The sequence below is a fragment of the Coptis chinensis genome, chromosome 2 (assembly GCF_015680905.1).
Source record: "Coptis chinensis isolate HL-2020 chromosome 2, ASM1568090v1, whole genome shotgun sequence".
NCBI lineage: Eukaryota > Viridiplantae > Streptophyta > Magnoliopsida > Ranunculales > Ranunculaceae > Coptis > Coptis chinensis.
The window spans coordinates 16,170,915-16,189,107 of record NC_141457.1 but is presented as its reverse complement, the minus strand read 5'-3'; the positions used below and the strand labels follow the sequence as shown (position 1 = coordinate 16,189,107).

The 18,193-nt window shown below is 37.2% G+C and overlaps 1 long non-coding RNA gene across 1 annotated transcript; it reads left to right on the top strand.

Annotated features, from left to right (window-relative positions):
* Nucleotides 1-10,967: 10,967 nt before the first annotated feature.
* On the top strand, nucleotides 10,968-18,193 carry LOC147515111 (uncharacterized). Its single transcript, XR_015209852.1, has 3 exons — nucleotides 10,968-11,144; nucleotides 11,255-11,292; nucleotides 18,130-18,193. It is a non-coding gene; the product is annotated as an uncharacterized LOC147515111 (long non-coding RNA).

Genomic DNA, 18,193 nt, shown 5'->3' with positions numbered 1-18,193 from the left:
TTCTAATTTCTCATCTTTGCTTGAGGACAAGCAAAATGCTGTTTGGGGGTGGTTTGATAAGAGCCCAAAACTGTAGTTTTAACCCCTTAACCATCATACTTTTAGACCAATTATGTGAGTAATAATTAAGAGTTAATACTGATTACGTGTTTTTTATACATTTTAAGCTTCAAAGTCCATGATGTGCAGAAATGTGCCACTTTAGCGAGATAAAGAAGCAAAGGTCGGTTGCTAAGGAGTTCTGTGATTAAAGGCCAAGATTCAAGAAGACAAAGCCTTTGTAAAGCCTGTTCAAAAGCTGAAAAGTCGACGCGGGCAGAAACAACACACGAAGTCAACAGAACTTCCGAAGGCCGTATCTTTGGACTCAGACCTCAGAATTGGGCCTACCTTATTTCAAAACGACCGGCTCGGAAAGAGCTTTCCAATGGTCTAAGCCTTGACCCAATCAAAGGAGCAAAAGTGGATGAAAAGTCTGTTGAAGCCAACTGCAGCTGAAGAGGCCTTTTTGGACTGAAAGAATTGGGTTTTGGGCCTGATTCTCTGGCCCAAAACATGGCTCCAAGCCCATGCACGATTTTTGGATCTGAAAGTGTAAAATTAAAATCTTGACTTTTTGTAGAGAGGTAGATAGTTAGGTTAGAAAATAAATTAGGTTAGGATAAGAAAAGTAGAAAGTTAGACCTAGATTAAAAATTGGATTAGTTAGCCTCCATTAATTAGTTTTAGAACTTAGTTTTAGAATTTCAATTAGTTAATTAATTAGTTTTTCATATCTTGTTTTAGATCTAGTTTCATGTTTAATTAATTACTTTAGAACAAAATAGATTATTAATTTAGTATTTGAATCATTGTTTTATTATTCATTAGATTAATAAAATAGTGTTCTTGGTAATCTAGTTTCATTTTCCATTTACTTATTTAGTTTAATTCTTATATTCAATTATTTGTCTTTATTAGATTGAATAGATTTTTGCATGAGTAGTTTCCATTTGAGTTTAAATAAGCAAAGTTTCAATCTTTATATCATGTCTTGTTCGAATTTGATTGGGAATGATAGCGTGATGATTCTCGGCTAAACTTCCATTAGAGGGGGTTGAGAAGCCTTAATGAAAGCTTGATTCCGATTATCGTAGAGTCGTCGTAATTTCCTTTCCACTCTAGAAATGATTAGTTCACCATGAGAATGGGTGTAATCGTTCACATGCTAGTTATGAATTGGTAGAAATGCCATGTGTAATTAGGGATTAGGAATAACCAGATTGCTCTGCAAAATAGGTCAATTCGGATTACGACGATTCGTTGTTAGTGGATTAAGTTGAGCTAAGGTGGAATCAATCCCCCTCTAACTCCTTATCATAGAATCGACGTAGTATTCCCATAGTTGTTTAAATAGTCGACTAGTTGCATCTTGTCGGGAGTTGCATCGTAGTCTAGTTATCATTTCGTAAATCTCTCATTAGACTTAGAGTAGAGTAATTAGACTAGAAAACACAGCATGCGGAAGGACTAGGAGTGGAACAAACTTCCTACTCCACTATATCTGTTCAATAGATCGAGAGTAGAACAATCTTTGATAAATTTAGACACGTAATTAAGTTTTAGTTTACTTACGTTTTGAGTTTCATCGTTCATTTCGTAGGTAAACTTTATCTTTTTATGATTTATCAAGTATGCTAAGGGAAACCGAGTAGCAAGATTGAATTTGACTTGCGAGTGCTCGGGTGTGTATCAGTCACACAAGAAGGAAGGCGAAGGGAGGACTAATAAGAGAAGGTCGGGAACCAAGAAATCGGGATGTCCATTTAAGTTAAAAGCTGTTTTCCAACAAGGCACTGTCGATAGTTGGAAAATAGAAGTTAGAAATGGTATTCACAACCATGTATTAGCGAAGACCCTTGAAGGACATGCATTTGCTACTCGTCTGACCGTTCCAGAGTTCGAGTACTTGTCAGAGATTAGTAAGTGTGGAATAAAGCCTAAACAAATTTTGGATTCCATCAAGAATAGATATCATGAAAACATATATAGTATATCCCAAGTCTACACTGTAAGGCAGAAGGTGAGGAGATTGGATATGAACAGTCTCACATAATTGCAGAGATTGCGTGAGTTGTTAGCAAAAGAACATTATTTTGAGGAGTTGAGAGAGGATGAGAATACCGAGGAGATAACGGGGTTGTTATGGGCCCATCCAGCCCATCCAGAAGGTGTTAAGTTGGCTCAGACTTTTCCAACAGTTTTCATGTTAGACGCTACCTACAAAACTAACTGGTATCGGTGGCCTTTCGTACAGATTGTTAGGGTGAGTTCAACGTGGAAGTCTTTCACCGTGTGTCAAGTGCTACTTCAGTCTGAAATAACAGTCGACTATAAGTGGGCTCTGCATCAGTTTAGTGGCTTGCTTGGTGACATAATCCCATCCATGATCATGTCTAACAGAGACTTGGCCCTGATGAGTGCCGCTAACAAAGTTTTCCCTAACGCACACAAGCATCTATGTAGATGGCATATCGCTACGTGCGTCCTTTCAAAATGTTACGATATTTTTCCAACCACAAAACTTGTAGAGAAGGCCCAGTTCTCATGAAACATTGTAGTCACATCGAAGACAGAGGTTATTTTCCAGCATAGATGGGATGTTTTGGAAAAATATTACAGGGTTGAGTACTCTAATTTTGTTAGTTATTTGCGAGAGACTTGGTTTCCTCACAGGGATCGATTCGTATGTTGTTGGACTGACCAACACATTCACTTTGGGAGTACAACAACCAATAGAGTTGAAGGGTCTCATGCTCAGGTGAAGCGTGTACTAGGAAATGCAAACTGTCATGATTTTTTGAGTATGTTTAATTAGCTTAATCCACCCGATTCTAGAGATCCAGATGTTCGAGATTATAGCTACCTTCGAGAGGAGTATGATTGTAACTCAGCACCACCACCAGATTCCTTTGTTTTGTGAACTTAGAGGCTTTGTCTCACGCAAGCGTTTAGACTTGCTATTTGAAGAAATAGATACCCGCATAAAGTGTGTTAAAGATGGAGAGATCAGGTGTTGGTGCTATTTGCACACGAGCCATGGACTGCCATGTGCTCATGAATTAATTGAGTTTGAAGAGCAATAGCAGTTCATCCCTTTGACTGCTATCGACCCCTTTTGGAAAACATTGTCTGCTTCTCCAAATGTGTCAGTGGGTATTGGTCCTGATGTTACACATTCGACCAACTTGTTCATAAAAAGGTTTGCAATGGTTTCTAAAGAAGAGCATAGGGTTATGATTAGGAAGATTATGGAGATTGTCGTACCATAAAGTACATGGCTAGTACCGCCTTGTGAGGAAGCAAAAACCAAAGGTCGCCCAAAAGGTAGCTGTAGGAGAAAGCTTCCAACTGGAGATGAGAACTCTTCAAAGCGAGATCCATCTCATTTTGAACATTCTCAATATGACCATGAGGAGTGGGTCTCATCACAACCAAACACTACGCCCACCCAAAACACCCACACCACACCAAGAAAGAAGCCTTCTCTAAAAACACCAATCGAAAGCACCCACACCACACCAAGAAATAAGGTTTCTCCAAAAACACCAAAAACAACCACACCAAGAAAAAAACCTTCTCCAAAAACACCAAAAACAACCACACCAAGAAATAAGGCTTCTCCAAAAACAGTCACACCACAAAATGTGAAAGATGGGTTAAACTTTGAAAGGGCGAGGGGCCCTAAGGATTACGGGTTGGATATTCCTGAAGAAATGCACAAATACATTGTTAGAGTCGATGACCCTATTGGCGATGGGAACTGCGGTTATAGAGCTTTGCACATTGCATTAAGAAGAAGTCAAGAAGATTGGTCGCAGATGAGAAAGGACTTGTACCAAGAGCTTATTGACCACCTCCCCTTTTATTGTACTTTGTACAGTCAAAATGAGGTTGTTTATGTGATAAAAACAATCCTACATGAAGAAGGTTACGCACCCTTAAATAAGTGGATGAGCAAGCCCTTTATTGGATACCTATTTTCTTCAAGATTTAATGTTGTTCTCCTACATTTAGGAGCTTGTTAGTGCTTCTTTATCATGCCGCTGAGAACCCAAGCAAATTCTGAGAGAGTGAAAAAAGTGTTGGGTAGCGCACATGTTGGTGGAAATCATTTTGTCAATGTTGAACTTGTTGAAGATTGTCCGGTTCCTCCAGTAATGCGCCAATAGCTTAGAGCTCGATATGATATTGCTGAAAGTTGAAATTTGGCATTCACAGCAAGGCAATTGCAATTTATGGAATTGAACATTCCCAATCTAATATGGGAAGATGAGCCCGTTGAAGACCCAACAGTACATGTTATCGACTAAATTGTTCGTATGTTATCGATATGATATTTCACTACAATAGAAAAGTCATTTAAAGTCACTCTATAAGTGATGTCAAAAATATACCAGATCACTTTTGAAAGTGATATAAATGGTGGTGACGTGAAAAGTAGGGGTTTTTTTAATCACTTTTTAGGTGATGACAACAAGTGATTTGATATGTCTTTTACATCACTTATTTGGTGATCTGGTAAAGATGCATCATTTTAGGCAGTGATATCCCAAAGTGACGTTATACAAATATAGTTCACTTTTTAGGTGATGTAATAGTGATCTCAAATATATTTTAAGTCACTATAAAAGTACTAATAAAGCCATTGGTCGGCCAAACATAAACAAAATATACCATTATATTGTCAAAAGTACTAATTTGTACACTAGAAACACCAAAATATAGTATATATAGTACGTCGACATTCGACAACATTGACACTAAATCCATACACAACGTGATGTTTAAATACAAACTAGCTTGGAGATGTACAATGATAGGGTATAATAAAACAAAAGATTAACTAATTGCGACCCCATTTGTGCAATCATCAAGTTGCATGCTAGTCTCTTAGCTATGCCTTTTATTGATCCCTACTTGTTCATTATAAGCACATCCGATCCCAAACTACTTCAAAAGTCTCCAAGACATAAATGCTAATTAAGAACACCTGTATGCCAACACCAATACAAAAATTTCATGTAAGCTGGAATCTTGATATATACAAGCCTCACCAAACACGATATTACCAAATCAATCAACTTGCCACTACTACAAAATCCAGTTGAATTTCCAACGAGGACAATGCTAATAGCAATTGGAGCAATTTTAGTCAAGGTCCTGATTGCATACTATATAACAATAAATATCTTTCTTCCAAAATAACAAAGTATCTAACTTTTCCTTTTGTGAAAGTATAAGCAATTTTGGAGAAAAACTTCACCCATCAATAAAATAAAACTACATAATACAAGAAACAACATATTCATAAGTTATCCAATTACCACGATTCCTAAACGTAAACCCAACTCCAGGGTTTACCAATACATGGGCAGCAAAGTAAAATCAATATCAATATATACAATGAAAAGAACCATTAACGAATAATACTTGAGCATGCACTAATCAAAATTCATATATCCAAAACGATTAATCTTCCATTTCCATAAGTATAGATTTTTCAATACTTCGACAAGGCATAATTTAACAATTCCCTCCCCATGCACTAGTAAGCCACATACCACCATAGGCATACACCAAAATCCCACTTCCTTGTAGTCAATTAAAATTCAAAGCACAAAACGAGTAACTCCTTTACACATAAACCAAAATAACTAAACAGTAATAGTGAAAATCTTAATTTACTAGGAACACTGGAAACACAGGATGCAATACCAATATCAAAACAAAAGACTACCCAACTTCACCAACACCAGAGACATAGAGCGCCATACGAAATAACCAACTTCACAAAGAATACCAACTTTACAAATATTTCCAGACAACACCATATCCCATTTAGTTCCACACATGTAACAATTTCACTTCATAAAATATATATATATATATATATATATAGCCTTAAATTTTATATCTAGCGTGGTAGATAATCAATCTTTCCATTTGTAAAAGAATTTCATATTCCCTTTCTTATGTAACAGTCAGTGCTACAGTGCTGCGTAGTGCTACAGGAACCACTACTACAGAGCTATAGTACCTAGTTATTAAAAAATCTTCATATTAACATATCAAAATTTTATATTTTTGGTCCTAACAATTAAAACAGAATTTAGAAATTTAACTATGAGCATCGAATCATATCGAATACAAATTAAATTTCGATGTGATTTTAACAAGCAATCACTCCAAATAAATTTTAACAAGAAAATAAAATAAAAGAATCAACTCACCTTAAATCAGATTATTAAACCACCATCCCGTCATCGCTGCTAGAAGATGGAAATGCAAAACTTCCGCATTGTGTTACACTCGGCAAACCGTAGCCTTCCTTTTCTTTTCTTTTTAATTTCAATTTCTTCTTCCCCTACTTTTCTTCCTCCTCTCTCTCTCTTGGTCGTCACCTCCCTCACCTTCTTTTTATTTTATTTGTATTTTTATTTTTTTTCCTAACTCTCTATTCACTCTCATGGACATCGAAGTCCTCCCCTTTCTTTTCTCTTTTTCCTTGTTTTCGTCTTTCCTTTCTTTCTCTCCTAATCACTCTTTCTTTTTCTTCTTCTTTTCTCTCATCTCTCTCCTGCTCTCCCTCTTTCTCCCCATATGTTTCGTCTCTTCCTCTTTTTTTTTTTTTTTTTTTTTTTTTTTTTTTTTAAGTTTAAGTTTAAGTTTGGGGCTTACCCAAAACAAGACCGACTCACTCACTCACCCCACTCCCCCTATTTTTCTGTTTTTGATATAAACCACTCTTGCTTTTCCTTTCACCTCCCTATTAGTTTTATGAAAATAACTACTAGGTCTCTATCATATTCAAAATTTATAGAAAAGTACATGCGATAAGTTTGTCTAAACAATGAGTCCCCCGAAAAATTGCGCAGTCCAACACTCGCTTTTGACACGACGCCCAACCAAATTAAGCACAACAAAATTTTGTACAAACACAGGCACACAACACATACCCAAAAATATTATAAGGATCAATTTAGTTTCAACACATGGAAACCAGGTCAAATGAATAAGACTAGTAAAAAATATTTAAACAAGAGCGTCAAAATCATTTAAATGGGTTTTGAAAAAGTGAGGTGTTACAGGCTAAAAGTCCAATAATTGACCTGTCGACAATAGCACTGAAATAATTGACCAGCCAATTGCATACCTCTCTCTAGCATGCGACTAATTTCATCGATGATGTCGTTCTGTCGAAAAAAGGGAAATCAAGATAAGTTACCAATCGAATGCAAAAAATCACAATTAGAGAAACTCAATTAAAAATCACAATACTCACAATCGGTGTACAGTTGGGAAGTGTCCCTATGGAGAAATGAATAGGAAGACACTCAGGGTTCACCAATCAAATGTGAGAATTCCTCGCATACCAAGTCATGTGGTTTGGATGACACTCCCATGGATAAGACGAGATAGGTCCTCGATTGCATGGTTGGATCACGTGATTTTGCCATGACTCCCAGTAAGTTGGCCCAATATTGGTCCATTTCACTTCATACCCGTCACCTGCTATAGTTCTTGTCCTCCAATTTGGTGTTGGAGGATCTACGGGTATAAGCTGCACATGACCAAACTGACACACAACCCTTGCGATAGCGTAATGCTCGACAATGTTGAAAAAATATATCAATCTCTCAAAAAATGCAATGTCATCGATCGGGCTTGTAGCTCTGACATTATTGTAGGGATGCCAATCAACCTGAAACAAAATCAAATGTGTCATTAACAACTCCAATGATCAATTACTAAAAAAAAAAAAAAAAAAAAAAAAATATATATATATATATATATATATATATATATATATATATATATATATAAACAAACTTAAATATTTACATTGAAACAATTCATATCATCAAGTATCGCTCGATAATACTGCAATGCATGCGTTGTATCATCATAGTGCAGAGCGACTACTGTATGTCTATGAGCACGCACCTCAGACAAGCTATAGTCCATGTTTGGGATTGGTCTGAATACCGGGAAGTACTCATAGATCCACACCTATATATATATACTAATAGTTAAAATTAGCATGCGCCTATTTATTTACGCACGCACCTATTTATTATACACAAATATTTAACATATTGATAGAATAATAAAATTAACATTAAAAAAAATCTCTAAAATACTAAAGTTTTACCTGTAGCAGATTTATATAGCCTGTAACCCCTTTCACCTTCACACATGTGGCAGCCCCAAGACCTCTATACAAAAATGCCAAAACTGCTGCACCCCACCCCATGCATACTATCCTGTCTCATTGAATTTCAACAATGGCCTCAGATAACATTGAGGCACTCGGTCGGACTTGTCATAAAAGCGCACATCCAAAGAAAAACGGGATAAAAAGCAGCGGCGGCCCGGTTGGACTTCCTACAAACTCGAGGCCTTCTCTACCACCTTCCCAACAACGTCACATATGGGGTTATCATGAACCTTGCTAGCAAAATGCTTCCACAGAAATTCTAGCCTTACTTTTGAAGTGAACTTGCTAGCTTCCATCTCCGCCTTAATCAAAGAAATAGGGAGACCCAGAGTACGGTGTAGGAGATTTATCAATTGTGATAAGTTCAACTCACTGTCCCCTTGCACCACTCTTCCTCTAACTGTGACTCCATAGATTTGCACAACATCATCCAAAGTCACAGTCATCTCCCCAAATGGCATATGGAAGGTGTTGGTCTCCGGATGCCACCTCTCCACAAACACAGAGACCAATGGTGGATCCATATGCTCGTGATAACTTAACACGAGATCATACAACCCAGTCCTTCTCAACTCGTGGGCAAATCTCATAGACCTTCTAAATTCATTCATGAAATCCCATTGGCAGAACTTCGCTAAGTGCGAAACACACTTCAACGCTCCGCGATCCTCCTGAAACAACCAAGCACTCATTACATATATATGAGCAGAAACAAAAGATTTTGTAAAAGAAAATCAAAAGACCCTCTTCTCCCAACCAACGCGAGCGACATGCACCGCATAGTCATACAACAGCTCTGACTCATATGGGCCACCCCCATACTCACCTCTTTTGAACTCCAAATCATTATTGGATTTTCTCACAAAATCCAATATCAGAGGTGCTTCTTCCACTGGTGGTATGACTTCTACCACATTTTTTTCCACATCATCATCCTACTCGTCCTCCTCATCCCCATTGTCATCCTCTTCATCACCCTCCTCTTCCACCTCCTCACCCTCCTCTTCCCCCTCCTCACCCTCCTCATCACCCTCCTCTTCCCCTTCCTCACCCTCCTCATCACCCTCCTCTTCTCCCTCTTCCCCCTCCTCACTCTCTTCTTCCACTATACTCTTCCCTTTGTCCATATTTACATCTAAACCTACATTGTTATCACTATCTACACTATCTTCACTCGATGAATTAACTTCAGGAACCTCTTTTTCTTTGTGGTCCACTCTACGCGTTGATGCCGTTAAACCCTCTCCCCTTTGTCTCTTTCTTGCAACTGCTTCACCACTAGAGGAACCGCCGCCTAACAACTTCTTCACACCCTTGAATGTAGTTTTCTCTACATTCTTCATATTCTTTAATCGATGACCCATTGCTACAAAGAAAAATAAAACAAGTATTAGTAACTATAATAAGTTTAATCAAATCTAAATCAAATCTAAATTATATTCTGATTTTTAACGCTACTATTACAGTTCCAAAACTTCCAAACTTCCAAAAATCCCAACAAGAATTACTTCACAGCGAAACAAATGCCATAATTGGTATACCACTAAGATTATGAAAAATGCCCTACAAACCAATCACTACTAACTCCTAGACCCTTCAACTTCTTAAGAACTCTAACAAAATCCTCATTAACAGCACCAACCAATAGCGATGGACTACAACTTACTAACTTAACAACAGTAAGTGCACTAAAACCTAATTTTTCATAACCCTGAAGTTTCAAAGCCAAGACTCCCTCACTGTACCCAAAAATATCTCTCACCTCTTTATACATTCTACCGATTTTATTATTTATCTTGCATTGTATAATAATCAACAATAGAAACCACAAATTATTCAACAATACAAAGAACATTAAAAAAAAAACATTCAAACTACCAATTTCCAAAACGACCTCACTGAGTCATTTGGTGCTCCTTCAAAACGACCTCACTGGGTTGTTTGGGCCATTTCCAAAATGACCTCACTGAGTCATTTGGTGCTTCTTCAAAACGACCTCATAGGGTCGTTTCAAGTTTTCTCAAATAATACAAAACCAACAGTCCAAACAACTTGCATTGGGTAAAAATCAACAATAGAAACCACAAATTATTCAACAATAACAACCATACTTATTATTTAACAATAGAAACCACAAATTCAGAAACTAGAGTTGAATTTTTAAAAAAAATTAAACAAAATGCACTCACCAATTGATATTCAAAACTGAAGAAATCCTTGTTTGCACCAACGAAACTATCCTTGCACAAAATCAAGTTTTGTTTTTGGTTTTTAAGTTTTGGTTGAGTTTTGGTTTGGTACGCGAGTTTTGGTTGGTTTTTGATACCGGTTGAAAAGGCTTTCCCGATTTAAGTGGGGGTGTAGTGGGCTTTCTTTTGGACTTCGTTGTTTGGGCTTAAGCTAGAGGCTGCCCAATCCAATTCGTGTGGCGCCCAATATAGGACTCTTGTGATGGGTGTGTATGCTTTAAGCTTCTCTACATATTTGGTTCACTTTCCTACATACTAACGGTGTCTAACTTGGGATATATCTTGATAAAATATCTCGCTCAAGTTACACGACGCCTTGCCCTCTGAGCTCTAAAATCAGGTATTGACCGATAATGTTCAATTTAATAACTAGCTAGTTTCGTTTATCCATCGTTAAATTTAAAAGCTAGTAGCATGGTTTGGGCTTTTGGGATGGGCCCAATATGGATAGATTTGGGCCCCCGACGGGCAACAGGTTGAGAAAGCGGATATCCCTTAACTTCATAAAGAAACCCTTGCGTAAATTAGCATAAATTAAGTAGAATAATAAGAAGAAGAAAGAGTGATGGTGAATGATTGCTTGAAACGTGTCGGTACAGGTGTTGCAGTTGGTGGTGCGCTTGGTGGTGCTGTAGGTATAATTTTAATTTTTTGGGGTCAAATACTAATATAGATCTCTGTTTTTGTGGTTATAGGTTTTTTTAGTAGTGAAACATTTTTTTGGTTGGTGTTGTTTGCATGACAGGTGTTGTTTATGGGACTTATGAAGCTGTTAAAATCAAGGTATTTTATTTTATTTTATTTTTTGTAACATTTATATTACAGCTTACTGAATGCAAACTTCAATATATATATATTATCACATCATAATGATGTTTTATGGTTCATGTGTTGAGATGTAATAGTTTGGTTTGTTTGGTTAATTGAAGCTTAATAACAGCTTGTAACTAGTTGGAGTGTGTAATTAGTTGAATATATTGGATTTTGGGTCAATATTTTTTATGCAGCGTTATGTCTTTAGGATTGTTATCATATTGTTGATTAGTTTTGGTTTTGTACAAACCAAGCTCGTGAGAAGCATAGAGTTATGTTTCGAAAGGATTATAGCTAGAGTTTTTCTCTCCCCTTTCCTAATGCATGGTCCTTTCATAGTTTATATAATTAAGCTCCATTGTGTGATTGTTGCATGGCAGTTTGCCTTCCGTATAGGTTTGAAGTATTTCAAAATTGTTAGAACACTGTTACTGGGTTTCATTGTAGAGGTTGATCTATGAGTTTAAGGATGCGCTGACAATGGTATCTTATCAGTTAAATCTATCTATTAATTGTATTCTCAAATGGATTATAGCTTATCAAATCTTGCGTTCTCCATCTAGCATATAGAAGTCAAAATTCCCCAAGTTTATATTTTATAGGTGTGTCTGTGGTGTGTATGTGTGCCAACTTTGAGAGTCATTACTACGATAGCTAACCTTTGCATGTGCAAGAGTACCATTTTAGATATGCATTCTGTTATGGCACTAAAAAATATGGGCTTTTATTTTTTTTTTATGTGCACATTTATTTGCAATTAATACCCTCCAAAATTTGCCTTGGAAGCAAAAATATCTCTTACTAAAGCTAGACCATCCTATGAGTCCATTATCTCAACTTAGACGGTAAAACTTTGGATATATTCTTTTATTAGTAAATAAAAATCCTACTACCAGCTCCTTTATATTTAGAGATATTTGTCACAAAAGTTTTGTTTAGGTTGTGTTTGTTTACTAGCAAATGGGGGTGGCAAACCATATTTTCCCGCTAGATGCACCATTTGCCAGTGTTTGGTTGCATTTAAAGGTAGTGGCAAACACTATTTACATTTTGCCAGCAAATGAAATTTTCCCACTAGTAGTGGGAAAATATAATCCACCTCCCCCCCTAAACTCTTTTGCCAGTGGAAATTTTCCACCCACCTATCTCTCGAGTTCTTCGTTCTCTCCTCTCTCTCATTTCAAAAGATGCCTCTCTCTCCCCACTCCCTCGAGCTCACCAGGTACGCCTCTCTCCCCCGTCTCCCCCACTTTCTTGAGCTCTCACTCTCTTCATTCTCCTCTCTCTCTCTCTCTCCTACTGGTTGATTGATTATGTGATTAGCCAACCAACTAAATTAACAACCAAAATGTTTATTGAATTTGAGGTTGTTAATTTAGTTATTCAAGTTTACTTAAGATAATGATTTGGTGTTTGATTAATTATGTGATTAGTTGCACATAATTATGGATGATGTTTTACTGCCAAGTGGTCTTGTTTTTACTTTTGGAATTTTATTGTTAAGTGGTGGTGTTGTGTGGTAAGAGGTGGTGCTGGCAGGTGGTGTATGATGCATGCGTATGCTGAAAATGAAGTCAGTATGAGGTTCCATGGAGAGAGTGTTCATAGTGTGGTTCAGTTTTTTTTTTTTTTTTTTACGTGTTGGAAAGAGTGTTGGTAGTGTGGTTCAGCTTTATTTGTAGTTGGACATGTATATAGCATACGAGATGTATACCTTATGACTTGGTGAGTTGTTAAGTTTGAATGCTGCCTGCTGATCACTGGGAAGATACTTGGTTAATATTCCCTGGGCAGCTCAGTTTGGCTGGGCTTACTTTTCAGATTTGAGTTGTGCTCTTTAAAAGACCTTTTTGTTTTCTATTGTTTATCAGAACTAGTTTTAATTTTTGGATATTGCAAGCTATATATATGGTTTGCTTGTGTTTGTTTATATCTGATTTTGTGACATGGTTGTTTGATAAGAAAGATAGGACTTCAACCCTTAGTTATCTTAGTTTTCTTAATACGTGTTATTGATGTTTTTCAACCATAAATCCATAGAAAGGTTGACATGTTTTTTTTTTCGTTATGCCAATTATCATTGGTTGATTAGAATATTATATGGAGACAGAGGTTCATTCTATAATTCGAGTGTTGCTTGTTAAGTTGTTTTAATAAACATATATTGGATCTTTAACTCAAATGGTAGAGCACTTGGGAGTTGGAGCGTATCTTCATGTATCTCAAGGTGATGGCGATTCAAACCCACCAAGATCCTTAATTCTACATATCATTTGAGATATTTAACTATTTCTCGATGTGTTTTAGAAAGGGGGATACAAGCTGCCTGTGGACTCTGTGAATGATTGTATGTGTGTGTGTGTGGTGTGGTGTATGCTAGCTGGTGGTAGGTGTGTTGTGTGCTGGCAGGTGGTGAATGTGTGGTGTGTGCTGGCTGGTAGTGTGTGTGTGTGTATATGTGTGTATGTGAGTGTGTGTTGCCTGGTGGTGGTAATAGTGTGGTGATTGTGTGTGAGTGTGGTGGTGGTGTTGCTGGCTGGTAGTGTCGTGTGGACTGGTGCTAGTCGTGTTGTAGGTAGTGTTGCTACTGCTAGTTCTAGTTGATGTTGTTGCTGCTGGTCCATGTGCTGCTACTAGTTCTAGGTGTTGTTGCTTCTGTTGGTGCTCCAGGTGCTACTGCTAGCATGTGGTTATGTTTAGCAGAGGCTAAGGCAAAAGCTTGTGGCGATAAGATTAGCACAAAGAGGCAACCAGAAGGTCCTAAACCTAGTTTTATGATGGAGGGTGCTATTCTTGAGACTGTCACACATATCCCCTACAACGTTGTTAATGATCTTAAAGGCGGATATTAGGATATCGTTGATTTGTCTAGGGTATTTTGGATTTCCTCTGGTTTTGTTAGTGATCGCTTTTTTGGTACAAAAACAAGGTCTAAGAACTTCATTATTATGCAAAAAAAATATTCATTTTCTTTTAGATAATTTGAAGTTTTTGTTTGTGTGTGTAGTGTCTTTACTTTTCTTTATTTTGTATTTTTATATAATTTTTTGCTTTTTTTTATACTTCATTGAGTTTGAAAACCAAAAACATATATTTTGAAAAAGTTGAAATATTATTTGCCACAGGAAAAAATCGTGCAAATAAACACTGACAAAACGGACAAATCTTATATTTTCCCACTATAAATTTTTGCAAACAAACACTAGCAAACTGAAATTTTCCCACTATAAATTTGTCTAGCAAATCTCTAGTGGGATTTTTTTTTTAAAGTTTGCTGGGGTTAAGGCAGACGCCCACCTGTTTATTGCACATAGAGAAACATTACATACCCTCCCTAAGAGTATGATCATTAGAGGGAGGTACACATAACATAAGGCATCAATCCTAAAACACTTGGGATATCTCCCTACTCGTACATTCCCAAAGGAACAAACACTGGCAAGAAAACCACAATCAGCAACCCAATCAACCATAGCCTGAGGGACCGTCTGCCTTCAATCCACAAGCCCCAAACAAAGACAGAGAGCAAATAACACTAAGGCGACCTATTGATAATCCACGACGGTATTACGCCCATTCGACCTAGATCATTAAGATACAAAGACTACAGCAGGCATGAAACCCTCACAAAAATGAGATTAATCATTACATATACCACAAGCAAGTATTCATAGGAATCGTCTCATTTGATCTCCTACTTTCTAGCCTCCAATTGCTTGACTATCTTAGGATGATCTTTCCTAAGATGAAGTTGCACTTTCTCATAGTCACAGAAAAAACACCCGCAAGCACAACACACGTATGTGAGTCCCAAAGTATCATCCCAAAACTCTTTCGTATAATCCTCAAGATACCTCTTTTTGGTTTTGGTTAGTGACTTTACCTTCTTCATCATTGCGAGAGTAGGCTCAATTTCTTCAGAAGAACGCTCTTGGATTCTTTTGCTTCTTTTTGGCTTTACAGTAGACCAATCCTCTGAAGACGTTTCATGCCTCAACCTGCTTTTAGGCATGTGGTCATTAAATATTTCTTCCTCATAATCTGATACGTCATCCATATCACCTACCTCATTTTCAGCAACTAACCCTTTATACATATTTCTTTCTCGGCTATTGGGTAGTTGGGAAAAATAAGTAATCCTATCTTGGTGACTCTGGATAGGTGTAACCATAATGCTCTCCTCGAGATCTTTTTGGTCCCCAATAACACCACCTTGCACATGTGCAATATCGGTTTCCGTATGTGTACATACCACTACACCTGGTGAGATCAAATTAAAGTTACTCGCAATTGCACCCTGCAATTGGGGAGTAGAATTCACCCTATGTTTGATTGTGATCCACTCAATCTAATTGGTTCATTGTCCTTTGGAGTTTGAGGTTGAGGAGCAGACCCTAAACTCACTCTAAGCAACCCCTGAGAGATTGGGGTTGAGGAACATGACTACTGTGAATCACCATAGCAGTTGAAACTGCTTCTTTCTCACTCACACGATTTGTCTCTGTATCCACACCACCAGGAGTACCTTCATCGAAGTTTCTTTCTTGCCTATGAACCCCCATTAGGATTAAATTTATCTCCTCGCCCGCCATACCGGGAGAAACAACTCGGTCACTTGTTTCCCCTCTCAAAGAACCCTTCTATCCCAAGATGGGTTTACTGTATTTGGGTTTGTTCTATATGTACACTTTGTTGTAGCATGCCCAAATTTATTGCATTTTACACAAGAAGTAGGTTTCCATGAGTAGTCCACCCTAATTGTAACCTCTCTTCCCTCAACCTTAATATTAACAGTACTTTAGAATTTGTGGTTAATAGTGATCACAACACACGCACGAGCAAAAGAGAGTCTTTTCCTTTGTGCAGTAGCATTTTCCATAAACAATGGATCCCCTACCAGGCTAGCTACATAAGAAAGGACATCTAAGGTTCATAAAACTTTAGGAACATCACTTAATTTTACCCATATAGGAACAGTAGATTCCTTGTTTCTTTGTAACTCCACTTCAATTGACCAAAGTTTAAGAATAAAAACTCTACCTGCAATGAATGCAGGACCTTCATCAAGCACCATCTTTCTGTCCTCATTGTTAGTGAAGTTGATGTAGAACAACTCCTTGTCTGTCGTAATCTCAAATCCGGCTTTTAGCTTCCACGTTTTGGTTAGGTAATCCTTTACAAATGGAAAGGAGAGTCTTTTATCTAGAAAATACCCAACCAAGTACTCATCCCATTGTTGCTTACCTTGTTCCACAATATTGCTAGGAACTTCAGCCACTCCATCTTGTAGTAATGGAGAAAAACTCTTCAGGGCAGTTGTTGTTCGATTCGTACCCGCACAACTAAAAAGAGAGCTCCACGATGTTGATGTGGTGTTAATACTACTTGTCTGATCACTAGCCATGAGGATAAGAGCAAGAATCTAAAGAATTTGGCAGATCTGTCTTCTTCTTCCTTGATTGGTTTTTGAACTTACCCGATAAAGAAGGTTTTGGAGGGAGAGGGAGGATAAGATTTGCCTACCAACTATTTTTTTACTCCAAAAAGGAAATAATTGGTACACCAGATCGGGAATTACAATATATGAAGTAACAGCCGATCGCCAAGTTGAGGCCCCCATTTTTACTAGTTTGGTAATATTATGTTACTTCTAGTGGGAAATTAAAACATGGCAAATCTCATATTTTCCCACTAGAGGTTTGCCACTTAACAAAGCTCTCTGCACAAATCCCCCTGATAATCTTGACGGAATCCCATCATCTCCTATAAAAATTTTGGGATAATTATCAGTCCAGGATCAATCTATCACTTCTTGATTGCAAATGGTGGAAAAGACCTACCCGACACTGATGTTTACTCTATTCCTCCTCTTGCAATTGAGTCTGAAGATGCTCCATATATTCGTGTAAGGCCTGTATGAGATAGACCTAGTTATTATCTCCATATTATAATAAGGATTTTTATCAGGAATTTCATCACTCTCTTTTTTCAAGAATCTTCTCTAGTTCCCTCTCATTTGTATTAAGGCATACAAAATTTTGTTTCTTCACTGTTGCAATTGTTGGATAGTGCTCGTCATGGTGAGATTGGATTGAATCGCAATCTAATTAGGATTTTGTGCTAAAATCAACCTTAACATGTGGTAGTGTCTTATTACCATATTGATATCTTATATATATATAAAGCCGATACCAGATTTCCCAATTAGTTCCCGTATTCCCGGTTTTACACCAAAGTTTTTAATGGGAAGGGTACCGGAAAGTTGGACAGCCATTTTATTTTTGGTCTTCAGTAGAAGGGTATATATGTAATTTAATATATTCCCAGACTATAAAACACAACCTCTTGACATTTTCAGCACACAGAGACACCTTTTTGCGGTCTCCGAATAATAACCCGAAATAGACGCACCGCTTCAAGCACTTTACCCGCAAATAAAAAAACGAACGCTTAACCAAAATTGTTCGTCTTATTCTTCTAATTGTTCATCTTCTTCGGTACCAAAATAACAAGTCTCCACTGCTAATGATAATATGTGAAATGGGTTTAAGGTACTTTTTGCTTCAAATTCGGTCGGATTTTATTTTCGTTTTCTTTTTTAATGCCTTAAATCGAACTTCCCTTTCTTTCCATGTTATTATTTGCTTTGATCAAGAGTTTTAGATTATGCAACTTCAATAGAAGAGGTGAGTTCAACGAGTTTTTATTCTTACTATTCATAAATTGAATCTTTTTATTTATGCTTATGCTACAAATTTTGGATATGCTACCCGAATTTTTATTCTGACTGTTCCTAAATTTTGCAAGAAACCCATCGTTCTCGCCTTCTTCTCCCTTTCTCTCTCTCAAATCTCCCCTCACAAATTAAAAG